Raw genomic sequence first — 13,716 nt, 5'->3', positions numbered from 1 at the left:
GTTCTTTAGCCCCTCTGTCCTGGGGGTTGTCAACATGGATGTTAAAATCACCAACAATGACTAGACGGTCAAAGTCAATACACACTATAGACAGCAGTTCAGTAAAGTCATCAAAAAAGCTTGCACAGTATTTGGGTGGTCTATAGATATTTAGGAACAGAGCTCGAGAGGAGCATTTCAGCTGAAGGGCCACATATTCAAAAGAATCAAAGTTTCCATACGATGTCTTCCTGCATTGAAGGGAATCATTGAACAGAATAGCAACTCCACCCCCTTTCTTATGCATTCTTTCCTGACTCATAAAACTAAAGTTGGGAGGGGTTGATTCGATAAGAACAGCTGCACTGTTATTTTGTTCAATCCAAGTTTCTGTTAAAAACATAAAATCGAGATTTTGCTCAGTGATAAAATCATTGATTAAAAATGTTTTTCCTGCCAAAGACCTGGCATTTAATAAAGCTAGTTTAAGTTTGTTAAACACACTATCAGTCATGTTTTTTGTAACAAGCTGTGGCTGACATGGAATCACTGCTAAATTAGATACATTCACACAAACGTTTGAGCGCTTCCTGTTTCTATGATTCACCGCTCTTAATCTATTACCTATCAACACAGATATCGGCAAAGCTACTGGCAGGCAGGGCCCCGGCATGTCCTGGAAAGAGTTGAGAGTGCCATACGCCCTTGAGCCTGGACCCATCACATATCAGTAAGAGTTTGTTGTGTTTTGTACACACACATCCTTATCAGGCTTCGGAGACTGTAGGTTATCTGTGATCGCACCTGAGACCGACGGGGAGCAGTTCTCCTGTCCAGGCTCGAGAGCGCCTGATGAGTCCGGTCTGAACTCAATCACCTTTCTGTCGATTGGATGAGTGATACAGGGCATGCTTACGTCTTCTTCTTCTGTTTCATTTTTTACACAATCTGTGCTTATACAGTTATCCACTTCCCCCAGTCCTTCTTGTTGTTCTGATACCTGACTTATGTCATATTCAATTGGCTCTTCTTTAGGTTTTTTGGGCAACGGTTCTAGTATTTCCTGTTCCAGCCTGGATCTCAGCTCACAGGGCTGCTCTCTGCCCTGTGAGGCTCCAGAGTATTGGCCAACATCTATTGTGGGGGGAAAGGGGAAACACAATATTTAATACCAATACATATTTTGCTTCAATTTGAGTATAAAACCTTTATAGCCACAGTTCCCGCCTCCGGAAGCAGTCTTTATTTTTACACACCGGAAGACAGATGAAAAATGTAGACCAATAGAGGCGAAGTCCCGCCCATCTATTTCCGCCCCATGGGACCTTATTTCAGAAAAAGTATGCATTGAAGTCAATGGAGAGAGAAAGATTATCTCTCGATCCCGTTTGAATTGTGCCACGAATTACACATATGATGTTTGTCAATCTTAAAAAATAATTTCCATGTCAAAAAAGTCACAGTTTGTCTTAAAACTGTTGAAATATAAGACTATGAAAAATATGCAACTAGAAAGACTACAAATCCCAGAGTCCCGGTCCCGCATGCTGGCTCTCACGGAACCGACTAACTCCCCTTGTGTGTATGCACAGCTCTCAACGCGCCCAGACTTGGAGTGATTTTCACCTCTTTTAATACTTTCCACCTCATTCTGAAAGAAAGAAGTGAAATGTTCCAACGTGACGGCCGTCTTGGTGTGTGGAGTGAGACGGGAGATGTAGTTCATTGAGCGGTTTCACACAAAAAAAAGTGTTACTTCACAGTTTTATTTTTTTGACTTGCAACATTATCTTTTAAATTGAAAAACATCATGTGTGTAATTCGTGGCACAATTCAAACGGGATCGAAAGATAATCTTTCTCTCTCCATTGACTTCAATACATACTTTTTCCGAAATAAGGTCCCATGGAGAGGCGAAGTCACGCCCATCTACTTCCGGACCATGGGACCCCGGAAGCGAAAAATGTACATTGAATTCAATGGAGAGAGAACACATATCTTTTGATCCCGTTTGAATTGTGCCACGAACTACACATATGATGTTTGTCAATCTTAAACAATCATTTCCACGTCAAAAAAGTCACATTTTGTCGTAAAACTGCTGAAATATAAGACTATGAAAAATACGCTACTACAAAGACTACAAATGCCAAATCCCATTCTGGGTCGCGTAAGTGATGTCACAGGCATGCTCGGTGATTTATAATAAGACTCGTAATTAAAGCGAAGAAGAAGAAGATCTCATAACTGATTTATTCCCTCCAATAAATTATAGATCGCTAAAAATAAATTCACTTTTACAAGATGCCTGTGTGCTTTGTACCAGGTTGTAGTCATAAAAGTGATCATACCACTTGCTCCTTCTATCGATTCCCGTCTGATGAAAGGACCAGGAGTCGCTGGATCAGACATATCAGGTAATATCATAGGTAATATACATGTTGTGCATGTTCATGTGCATAGTCAAGTTAGCTACCTAGCTAGTAGCGACGAGTAGCGAGCACGTTAGTTAGCATTACATTACTTAGCCTTGTCATTTTTAGTAGCCTTACCATGAAGTTATTATTTTATTACATGAAGTAAACCAAAATGTTAAACAGTAACCAAACATGATGGTAAGTATTTCGTGAAACATTTGAAGAGTAGCCTACTGCGCCCTCCACCGGGTGCTAAGGAAGCAGTTCAGGGAGAGTAGAAGGCAGGCAGGGAGCTTTGCATGACATTCTTCTGAACGTGTTTCATTGTGATGACAATCTGTTTGTTGGAAAGACAGTCGTTGTGTGCTTATTGAGAGAAAATTGTTAGAAGAGATAATTATTCAAAGTGTTGTTACTTTAAAGTGTTGTTACTGACCTTTTTCTCTTTTATTTTCTTTACCTCACCTGTAACTGCTGAGACGTTGAGGAACATGCACACTGACCTGCTCTGGCAACCTGATTTCCACTGTACGTAATAGTATTTGGTTATGGTATATTATTTATATACATCAAAGGCACAATGCACCCCCCAGAGACACACATGTATTGAGTGTGATATTTTGCATAGGTCATGTGAAATCATCTTTACATACTAGAAAACTGTAGGAGCGGCAACTTGTTTTGAAATTGAATTTTTAATATCTGATATTAAAGTTGATCTGTTTTCTTTATTCTTCTCTCTTCCCAGCTCCATCCATCACTGTTCTCTGTTCCTGCAGGTCCTGCTTACTAATCAATGCTCATATTTTTTTACACAATTACAAATAAAGTCATTGTATTGTATGACATGAAGTTGTGCTTCATTCTGAGTCAATAATAAATTCATTCTGCCTTCAACTGCGCAATGATTGTGGACTGCACCGACATCCATGTAGCTGTCCCCCAGTAAGATGAACCAAGCAAAGAGGGTCACCATCATGCCCAAGGACATCCAGCTGGCCCGCCGCATCCGCGGAGAGAGGGCTTAGACTGACCTGAGACCAGCACACCCAAACACAACGGCTCTTTTAAGAGCGACCTACATTTTCAAAGAGTTGCAATCCTACGTTATTATAATGATTAAACTGGTTCATGTATCACTTAGTTTACTGAACCGTGATGAATGAAAGAAATGAGTGAGGTAGTGGTTTACTGAAGTTACAAAGACATTAATATATGAGTAACAGGTCAGTGTAAACACAAGCTTCTGTCAATTATGGATCATTCAAACTATTTATATACAAATATGTAATAAAGTTCTAAAACAAGTATTCGGTATATTCCTTGATAGCTTTTGGAGAAGGTTGTTTTTAAGTTGACTAAAATCTATCGTTTCAACTGTTTCACTTTATAAAAAAGGAACAGGTGAGTAGAGCATCATTGAGTTTCTTATTCTGTCAGTAAATTATCCAAATGAATGTTTTTCATTATTTTAGTCAACCATAAACAAATTGATTGTACCTTTTAATGATGACCTTACATGGTCGGCAAAGTTAAATTAACTTCAGAAAATCAAATCTGTTCTGAGAAAAAACTAATAAATGTTTAAAGATAGGAACTTGCCATCCCACTGAAAAACAGTCCGTAGAGATTTAAAGGCGTAGTTGTAGTTCAATCCAACGTTTCATTTGGATTCATTTGACAACAGTCAACTATTTTCATAAAGAATATATATATTTTTCAAAGTCAACTTTATTGTCAATCTTACTCAGTTTGAGAGATCAAAAAGACGTTTAAATAAAATTATACAATTTATAGATATGTATACAAATATATATATCCTATATACACCATCATGTATAATGATGGTGTATGATGTAGAAGGAAGTGTGTTAGATAACAAGTAAATATAGAGTTACATACAGATCCATGTTACAGCAAAAGATGGAATAACTCAGAAGCACGCAGTATAATAATAATTACATGCAACAATTAAATAACTGCTCAGCATCTCCACCACAATCCCAATCTGCTGTGTCCTGTTTTCCTCCCCTCTGCATAACACCCCATCACACATACGAAACACAATGCAGAGTCCGAGGGTGTTAAGAGTATGTTTATTGAAATGTCCTCCTCTCTACTGGCCAACACAGGGAGCATATGCTGGGTGTAGAATTGTTCCAGGAGGAGGAGATTTCCATGCCATGGGGGGGTCTTTGGGGATGGGGATGATGATCGCCTCCTTCGTGGTCCACACAACAAAGTAGCAGAGACTCCGGTCTGTGATATGCAGCTGCCCTTGGACCTGGTGCCAGTATGGGTGATTCTCCTTGAGAATATATGACCCACCCTCCGCACGGAGACAGAAGGATGGTAACTGGACTGCCTCCGCGATGGTCATGTTCCTCTGGCTGTGTGGACACTTCACCTCCAGCAGGGCAGATGGCTGCACAAGTCCATCGGGTGATGCTCCCAAAACACCCGACTCACTCACAAAGAGACCAGACTCGATTCGAACACTGTCACTTGATAGGCCTCCACAAAAGCCTCCACAAAAGCCTTCACCCCTTCGGCTTCGTTTACAACCCCCCAGTTGACAGTTGGCGATGTCTCTGGCCAGTGGGTTGTATGTCTCCTCTCGCTGTTGGTAAAGTTGAGACACCGGCTGGACTACTTTTTAAGTGCCAGGCTTCCTCCACTGGCACTCAACATCTGTGGAGCTGATCTGCCACATGACAAATATTGCCAATGCTGCAGCGTGGCTGCATTTGTACATCCCCTGTGCACAATCACAGACAGCGCTCTGCATCGCGCCATCGTCTCCCATGCAGATCTGTAAAAATAAAGTAAGTACCATTTGTTAGCATGTTATAATAGATTGAATGAGCAATAATACAAGGATGGTCCGGATCTGGGGGTGGGAGGGTTTATTTTTCCATAGTTTTGAACTCTTGTCTGTTGTTATTGTTTGTTTTTTCTGTATTTTTTGTAATTTGTGTATTGGTTGTGATTGTACATTGTATTTTTCTAAATGTGTATGAATACATTTTTGAAAAACATTTGATCAACAATAAAAAAGGATTTCGTCAGGATCTAGACTCAGTGTGTAGTTTATTAATTAATCAATGCTCTCTACATTAGGAAAACACATACCGGTATACCAGAGGGAGTCACACACAGCTGTGCCTAGATAACCAAAATCCTTGAATCTACACACAGCAAATAAACTCAAATGACACAACGAGAAAAAGGAGATCACACATACAGTATAGTCGATATAAAACTGGCCGCTTCAATCTGAAGAGCAACTAAAACAAAACACGGGAGTGTACCTTGTTCTTGTGAACACTAATGTTATCCACAGCATACACAGAGACCACGAAGTTCTTAAGGAGAAAACTAGTTGCTAAAACAAAACACGTTAGTGTACCTTGTTAGCTAATGTTAGCTAGCTGACATTAACGTTAAACATTGCACTCATATTACTCACCGAAACCTTGTAAAGCCGGTCCCGCATGCTGGCTCTCAACGTGCCCAGACTTGTAGTGATTTTCACCTCGTAAAATAATGTTATTCTCATTCTGAAAGAATGTGGTGAAATGTGCTAACGTGACGGCCATCTTTATGTTGGTGACGCGTATTGTGCGAGACCAGAGACCTGTAGTTCACTGAGCGGTTTCACACAAAAAAATGTGTAACTTCACAGTTTTACGACACATTTTTATTTTTTTGACTCGTAAAATGTTCTTTTAAATTGACAAACATCATATGTGTCATTCGTGGCACAATTCAAACGGGATCAAAAGATAACCTTTCTCTCTCCATTGACTTCAATGTATAATTTCCCGCTTCCGGGGTCCCATGGAGGCTTTCGGAAGGGGAGGGACTTCGCCTCTCCATAGAGCTCCCCCGGAAGGGGAGGGGCTTCGCCTCTATTGGCTATAATCTCTATTATGTGTCTAATCATGATCAGGGGTATACTACGAAGCAGGATTTTCACTTAGCCGGCTAAATTCAGGGAAGACTCCGGCTTTCCGGTCCTACGAAGCTGGTTCTCTTTTTAACAGGCTAGATCTCCATGGTAACTTATGCTTAGCGGCTAACCTGCTCCGGAGCAGGTTAGGTTGCAGGCTAAGAGCTCAACTCAGTGAAAGCACTGCCTGCTGTGCTGACCAATCAGAGCTCAGTGTGCGGAGTTTAAAGTGAGCAAGTCATATTACAGGAGAAAGGAAATACAGAAAAGCTGCCGTTGCAGGAAAGACGGCCGGCAAAAATCACCGACTGTGTGAACGTGAAAATTAATAGAATATCACCTCCCATCTTCAGAGCAATGTGACTATTATAACATTAGCGTTAAGAAAGCTTACTTAAATATCTGCCACAACATAAGTAACCGGATCAGAGTAACATTAAGTACAGTCCGCGGCATATCACTTCATAATGTATCATATATTTCTTTATCTGAGTCAGCTGAGCCGTATCTGGCCGTGCAACACTCACAGTGTCACATACTCTATGCAGAAGTATTATTTTAAGCAACACATTAAGTTGAGGAAACACTCGAGACAAATGTAATGAAAGTCAGATCGTGTCTTAGACGGGGCAGTGATATCATAAACCTGTTAATGTACGCATTCAAACGCTTTTTCTGTTACCAGCTGTATTCACCTTGCAGGTGCAGCTATGTGGCTTTGATCCTGGATAAAGTGTTTAAGTCATGGATGTTTAAAGTTTAACTTCTTCATATGTCTAATATTATAGTTGACTTTTCATTCAGGAAGTATGACGCTGCGCTGTCAGTATGCTTCTCCATGTCTGTGATTGGTCGAATGCTCCAAACACCACCCCTTTCATGTGAACGCGCACCTAACTAGATAGGACACGGCTGGCTTGAGCGATCCACTTGATAACATTTATTTCTCACTTATTCTGACAATGTACTTAACCCCAAATAAAAGAACCCAATAAAAAGAGTTGTTAAATAATAGTGAAGTCACGTTGTAATAACAATAACTCATCTCTCTCTCGTTTTATTTTTGAGCTTTGCTAAAAGCCACTGTATCAAGTGTCCATCTTGGGTTGCCGTCCGGAGTTGTCCAATATGGCGGACCATCTCGCACATGCGCAGTACCGATCGGGCAGGGGGACGGATCGGGTAGTGACCGTAGTGACAGGTCCCGTCTCAGGTCGGTTAAATGAAATCCTTGCGTCCCTCACTTCCGTCGTTTCCCTGTGACTAATCCCTCCCACCAGGGAAGCATGGAGAGATGCAAGGAAACCACGAGAAGCAGGGAAATTAGTTTTAAGAGCAATGGGACGTCCTTTCCTCCGGAGCGTCACGTGAAGCGACGTCCGTTTGTGATGACGCTACACAGCTGATCGTCTGACAGCAGCTCTGTCCCCGTTGTTTTCACACACCCCCCCGCCTCTGTTAGTACACATTTACTGACACAAACATTTGTATCATCTGTTGCAGACCCCAATAAATAAAATAAAATAAGAACTAATTCTCAAAAAAGATAAACGCCATTCTTAAAATGTATAAACGAACATTAGTTTGATTAATATTGATTAGAGTGCACAATAGAAATAACATAATTGAGAAAAGAAAAAGAAATATGTTATCTATCAAAACTCAGTTAGATTAACATTCATTGGATTGCACACTTTGTGTGTTTGTGTGGATATGTAGCAAATTAACATTTGAATATCACTTAATGACTGAATGGAAATGACAATAAATGAAAATGTAAAACGAAAAAAGCGATCATGAAAATGTTTCCAAAAAATAAATAAAATGATTTTTGACCACTTTGTTGTTCAGATATATCACATATTTGTAACTAAATGAAACATGAATTGAAACAAAACACGGTATAAACTGAGGTGTGACTCCCGTGAGGTTCATGTATTTTCTTCACTCTGCTCTCATGTCAAGAAGCATCAGATCAGTGCATGCACTGCATCGTCCAATCAGTGAGCGATACACAGTAAGGGGGCGGGGCGAGTGTCTGAGGATTTCATCGAAGGATGGTCTGGTGGTTCCTCGGTTATAGCTCCTCCATTATCGCTCCTCGCTCCTCGCTCCTCGATCCTCAGGCAGAAATAAGAGCCATGGGACGGTACTCAAGATGGCGCAGACAAATCAACTTCCGGTGAGACCGAGGAGCGAGGAAATGAAAATAGTCGACCTGAGACAGGGCCACAGCATCAAATAAATCAATCAATAGATGAGTAACACATGCGTCACTTCCGGGCAAAAATGACTTTTTGGGGGAAACAAAGTTAAGATACATGTATATTGTCCAAATGTCATTAAAGGAGGATCTTTGTTCAACCTTTAAAATACAAAAACACTTTATTGAATCTAATTTAGTCGATGAAAATCTGTGTGTGTGTTTGTCTTGAGTGTCCATGCACCCAGGTTAAAGTGTGTGTCCCGTTCATTCGTGGATTAAAACACGCACAACGTCCACAGAACAACCAAACAGACACAATCAAATAATTGGAAAAATAATGCAGAGCCAAGAGAATATAAAAATGTCCTTTAATAGTAAAAAAGTTCTCTGTGCTTTTCATAGAGCCCTGTGGTTTACAGCATATATTACAGTTGTAACAGCAGTGTAGACAACTAACATTCAAATCCAGCTTAGTGATCAAATTCAAAACAAAGACGGAGTTAAAACAGATGATGCATTTTGTAAAATATAAAGTGAAACTTCCATCCATCCATCCATCTTCTCCCGCTTATCCGTGGTCGGGTCGCGGGGGTAGCAGTTCCAGCAGAGAGCCCCAAACTTTATTTTCCCTGGCGACATCAACCAGCTCTGACTGGGGGATCCCAAGGCGCTCCCAGGCCAGCGAAGAGATATAATCCCTCCACCTGGTCCTAGGTCTACCCCTTGGTCTCTTCCCAGCTGGACGTGCCTGGAACACCTCCCTAGGGAGGCGCCCAGGTGGCATCCTAACTAGGTGCCCGAACCACCTCAACTGGCTCCTTTCAACGCGAAGGAGGAGCGGCTCAACTCCGAGTCCCTCCCTGATGACCGAACTTCTCACCTTATCCCTAAGGGAGACACCAGCCACCCTGCGGAGAAAACCCATCTCGTTCTTTCGGTCATGACCCATCCTTCATGACCATAGGTGAGGGTAGGAACAAAAATGGCCCGGTAGACAGAGAGCTTTGCCTTCTGGCTCAGCTCCCTTTTCGTCACAACGGTGCGGTAAAGCGACTGCAGTACCGCTCCCGCTGCTCCGATTCTCCGGCCCATCTCACTCTCCATTGTTCCCTCACTCGAGAACAAGACCCCGAGATACTTGAACTCCTTCACTTGGGGTAAGGACTCATTCCCTACTTGGAGTGGACAGTCCATCGGTTTCCTGCTGAGAACCATGGTCTCAGATTTGGAGGTGCTGATCCTCATCCCAGCCGCTTCACACTCGGTTGCGAACTGATCCAGTGAGTGCTGAAGGTCGCAGACCGATGAAGCCATTAGAACCACATCATCTGCAAAAAGCAGTGGTGCAATCCTTAGTCCACCGAACTGCAGAGCCCCTCCCCCATGACTACGCCTCGAAATCCGATCCATGTATATTACAAACAGGATTGGTGACAAAGCGCAGCCCTGGCGGAGGCCAACCCTCACCGGAAATGGGTCCGACTTACTGCAGAGGACCCGGACACAGCTCTTGCTTTGGGAGTACAGAGATTGGATGGCCCTGAGTAGAGACCCCCTCACCCCATACTCCCGCAGCACCTCCCACAGTAACTCCCTGGGAACTCGGTCATACGCCTTCTCCAAGTCTACAAAACACATGTAGACCGGATAAGCGTACTCCCAGGCCCTCTCCAGGATCCTTGCGAGAGTAAAAAGCTGATCCGTCGTTCCACGACCAGGACGGAATCCGCATTGTTCCTCCTCAATCTGAGGTTCGACAATCGGCCTGACCCTCCTTTCGAGTACCTTAGAGTAAACTTTCCCGGGGAGGCTGAGTAGTGTGATGCCTCTGTAATTGGCACACACCCTCTGATCCCCCTTTTTAAAAAGGGGAACCACCACCCCGGTCTGCCACTCCTTCGGTACTGTTTCCGACTTCCCCGCAACGTTGATGAGACGTGTCAACCATGACAGTCCCTCAACACCCAGAGCCTTCAGCATTTCCGGGCGGATCTCATCCACCCCCGGGGCTTTGCCACTGTGGAGTTGTTTGACGACCTCAGTGACCTCCCCCCGGGAGATTGTTGTTGATCCCCCGTCATACTCCAGCTCTGCCTCTAACATAGAGGGCGGAGTTGTCGGGTTCAGGAGTTCCTCAAAGTGTTCCTTCCAACGCCCTAACACTCCATCAGTTGAGGTCAACAACGTCCCATCCTTACTGTACACAGCTTGAATGGTTCCCTGCTTCCCCCTCCTGAGGTGTCGGACAGTTTTCCAGAACAACTTTGGTGCCGCCCGAAAGTCCTTCTCCATGTCTTCTCCGAACTTCTCCCACACCCGCTGCTTTGCCTCGGCCACGGATAAGGCTGCTGCCCTTCGGGCCTGTCGGTACCTTGCAACTGCCTCGGGAAGGCCTCCTTCTTCAGTCGGACGGCTTTCCTGACCACCGGTGTCCACCAGGAGGTTCGAGGGTTACCGCCCCTTGAGACACCTAGGACCTTGAGACCACAGCTCCCCGCCGCGGCTTCGGCAATAGAGGCTTTGAACACCGACCACTCTGGTTCAATGTCCCCAACCTCCACAGGAATGCCCGAAAAGCTCCGCCGGAGGTGTGAGTTGAAGGCCTCCTGAACTTGGGCCTCCTCCAGACGTTCCCAGTTCACCCGAACTACACGTTTGGGCTTACCAGGTCTATCCAGAGGCTTCCCCCGCCACTCGACCCAACTCACCACCAGATGGTGATCAATTGACAACTCCGCCCCTCTCTTTACCCGAGTGTCCAAAACATACGGCCTCAGGTCCGATGATACGATAACGACATCGATCATGGACCTTCTGCCTAGGGTGCTCTGGTACCACGTACACTTATGAGCATCCTTATGTTCGAACATGGTGTTGTTATGGCCAATCCATGACTAGCACAGAAGTCCAGTAACAAAACCACCACTCCGGTTCAGATCAGGGGGGCCGTTCCTCCCAATCACGCCCCTCCAAGTGTCTCCATCATTGCCCACATGTGCGTTGAAGTCTCCCAGCCAGATTTAAAGAGAACCCATACAGGACTCTTCCAGGGTCTCCAAGAAGGCCGTATACTCTGAACTGCTGTTGGGTGCATAAGCACACACAACAGTCAGAGTTTTCCCCCCCCATAACCCGCAGGCCGTAGGGAGGCGACCCTCTCGTCCACTGGGGTAAACTCCAACAACGAAGCACCTAACCGGGGACTTGTGAGTATCCCCACACCCGCCCGGCGCCTTACACCTTGAGCAACTCCGGAGAAGAATAGAGTCAACCCCTATCCAGAAGTAAGGTTTCCAGAGCCGACGCTGTGCGTAGAGGTAAGCCCAACCAGATCCAACTGGTAACGCTCCACCTCCCGCACAAGCTCCGGCTCCTTCCCCCCCAGAGAGGTGACGTTCCACGTCCCCAAAGCCAGCTTCTGTCGCCCGGGTCTGATCCGTCGAGACCCTCCGCTTTCACTGCCACCCTTCTGGCAGTGCACCCGACCCCATCGCTGTTTCCCGTAGGTGGTGGGCCCGCGGGACGGAGAAGCGGAGGTGTTGCCCACGTTGCCTTTTCGGGCTGGGCCCGGCCGGGCTCCGTGGCAAGTCCGGCCACCAGACGCTCGCCGACGAGTCCTCCTTCTGGGCCTGGCTCCAGAAGGGGACCCCGGGCTTCCTCCGGGCCGGGTATCCTCACTTCTTGTATCGTCTTTTATGAGGTATTTTGAACCAATCTTAGTCTGGCCCCTTGCCTGAGACCAATTTGCCATGGGAGACCCTACCAGGAACACAAGGTTCCAGACAACACAGCCCCAGGTTCATCAGGGCACACAAACCTCTCTACCACGGTAAGGTGCTGGTTCTTCAGAGAGGAGTTAAAACAGATGATGCATTTTGTAAAATACCAAATATATTAATTTAAAAAAGGAGAAAGGAACACATCAGTTTTGGCACAATAAATAGAAGTGCAGTGTTTGACACGTCCACGTCCTGTAACATCATTTTCGTTTTCCTTAGATATGAAAAATGCATAATAACAAAAACCAGTGGACTTTGTGTCAGAGAGAAGAAGACATGGACTTTGGATCAATGTTGGTAAAGAAATATCTAACATATGTGTTACAGCCGCTGCTACCTTGTGCCTTTAACGTTGTGTGTATGCAAATGAGCTGTGCCTTCCGATGCTGTCAGTGGCCGTCCCGACCTCGCAACATTCGCGGGGATTGGACAGACGTCACTCAAGCCCTGCCCGCTGCTGCCACGTCATCCGGGGGAGGAGGATAAAGGCTGGGCACGAACATCCGTCTGGAGGCCCTGTATTTTGTGACAGATGCCTCAACCCTCTACTTGTGACAAAGCCTTCATCCTGTGATTCTGTTAGACTGCTTAGCAGTATATTCTGTAGGGTTTTGTGCGATCTCACTGGTTAGCAGTGTGTCGTGGTATTCTGTGTTTAGAGTAGGGTTTGTATGTGTGTGTTGCGTAGATCCAGGTTGCTTAGCTCCTGTAGACCCGCATTTAGATTAGTGACATTGTGAAACAGCTTAGACCCAGGTTAGCTTAGCGCCTGTAGATCAGCATTTGTGTATATTGCTTAGACCCCGGTGATTAGCACCGGTTGATCAGCAACAGCTGTGTTTCCACACAGTCACCTTTTGTTTAGTGTTTTGTTCCACTTTAGAAGTGAGGTACGTTCTTTCTTTTGTAGCCTACTGTGCAACTCTCTTTTGGAGTCCTGTGTTGTTAACCCGTAACAGTTTGGTCCGTTGTTGGTCCAGGCTGTTCGTGTGTTTATCATTGTTTTGTTCAGTTGCCGTCATAAATAAACCCACAGGTAACCAATACTAATTACAAACTGGTCGTGTCGTTTCCCTTTCTTACCCCTAGCAAAGAGGGAACGGACAATGCAACCGTTAAGACGCCGACATTTTTTTTTATGTCAAATTAAAAAAGGCAAGGAAAATAAATCAAACGTTCTGTATGAAGGGGAAAACATGCACTTCTGGGGAATGTTAACAAATAAATATCAACAACTAAAACCGCTATGCAAAATGTTGACATATCTAAAAAAACAAGCATAATGAAATCTAAAAAAGGGATGGGAAATGTTCCAAAACAATATTCCTCGAATATAAAAATACAAGAGTAAACATTCTATCTGACGGTCCACAACATGTCATC

This window comes from Gymnodraco acuticeps, unplaced genomic scaffold (assembly GCF_902827175.1).
Source record: "Gymnodraco acuticeps unplaced genomic scaffold, fGymAcu1.1, whole genome shotgun sequence".
NCBI classification, from domain to species: Eukaryota; Metazoa; Chordata; class Actinopteri; order Perciformes; family Bathydraconidae; genus Gymnodraco; species Gymnodraco acuticeps.
This window is presented reverse-complemented; position numbering follows the sequence as displayed.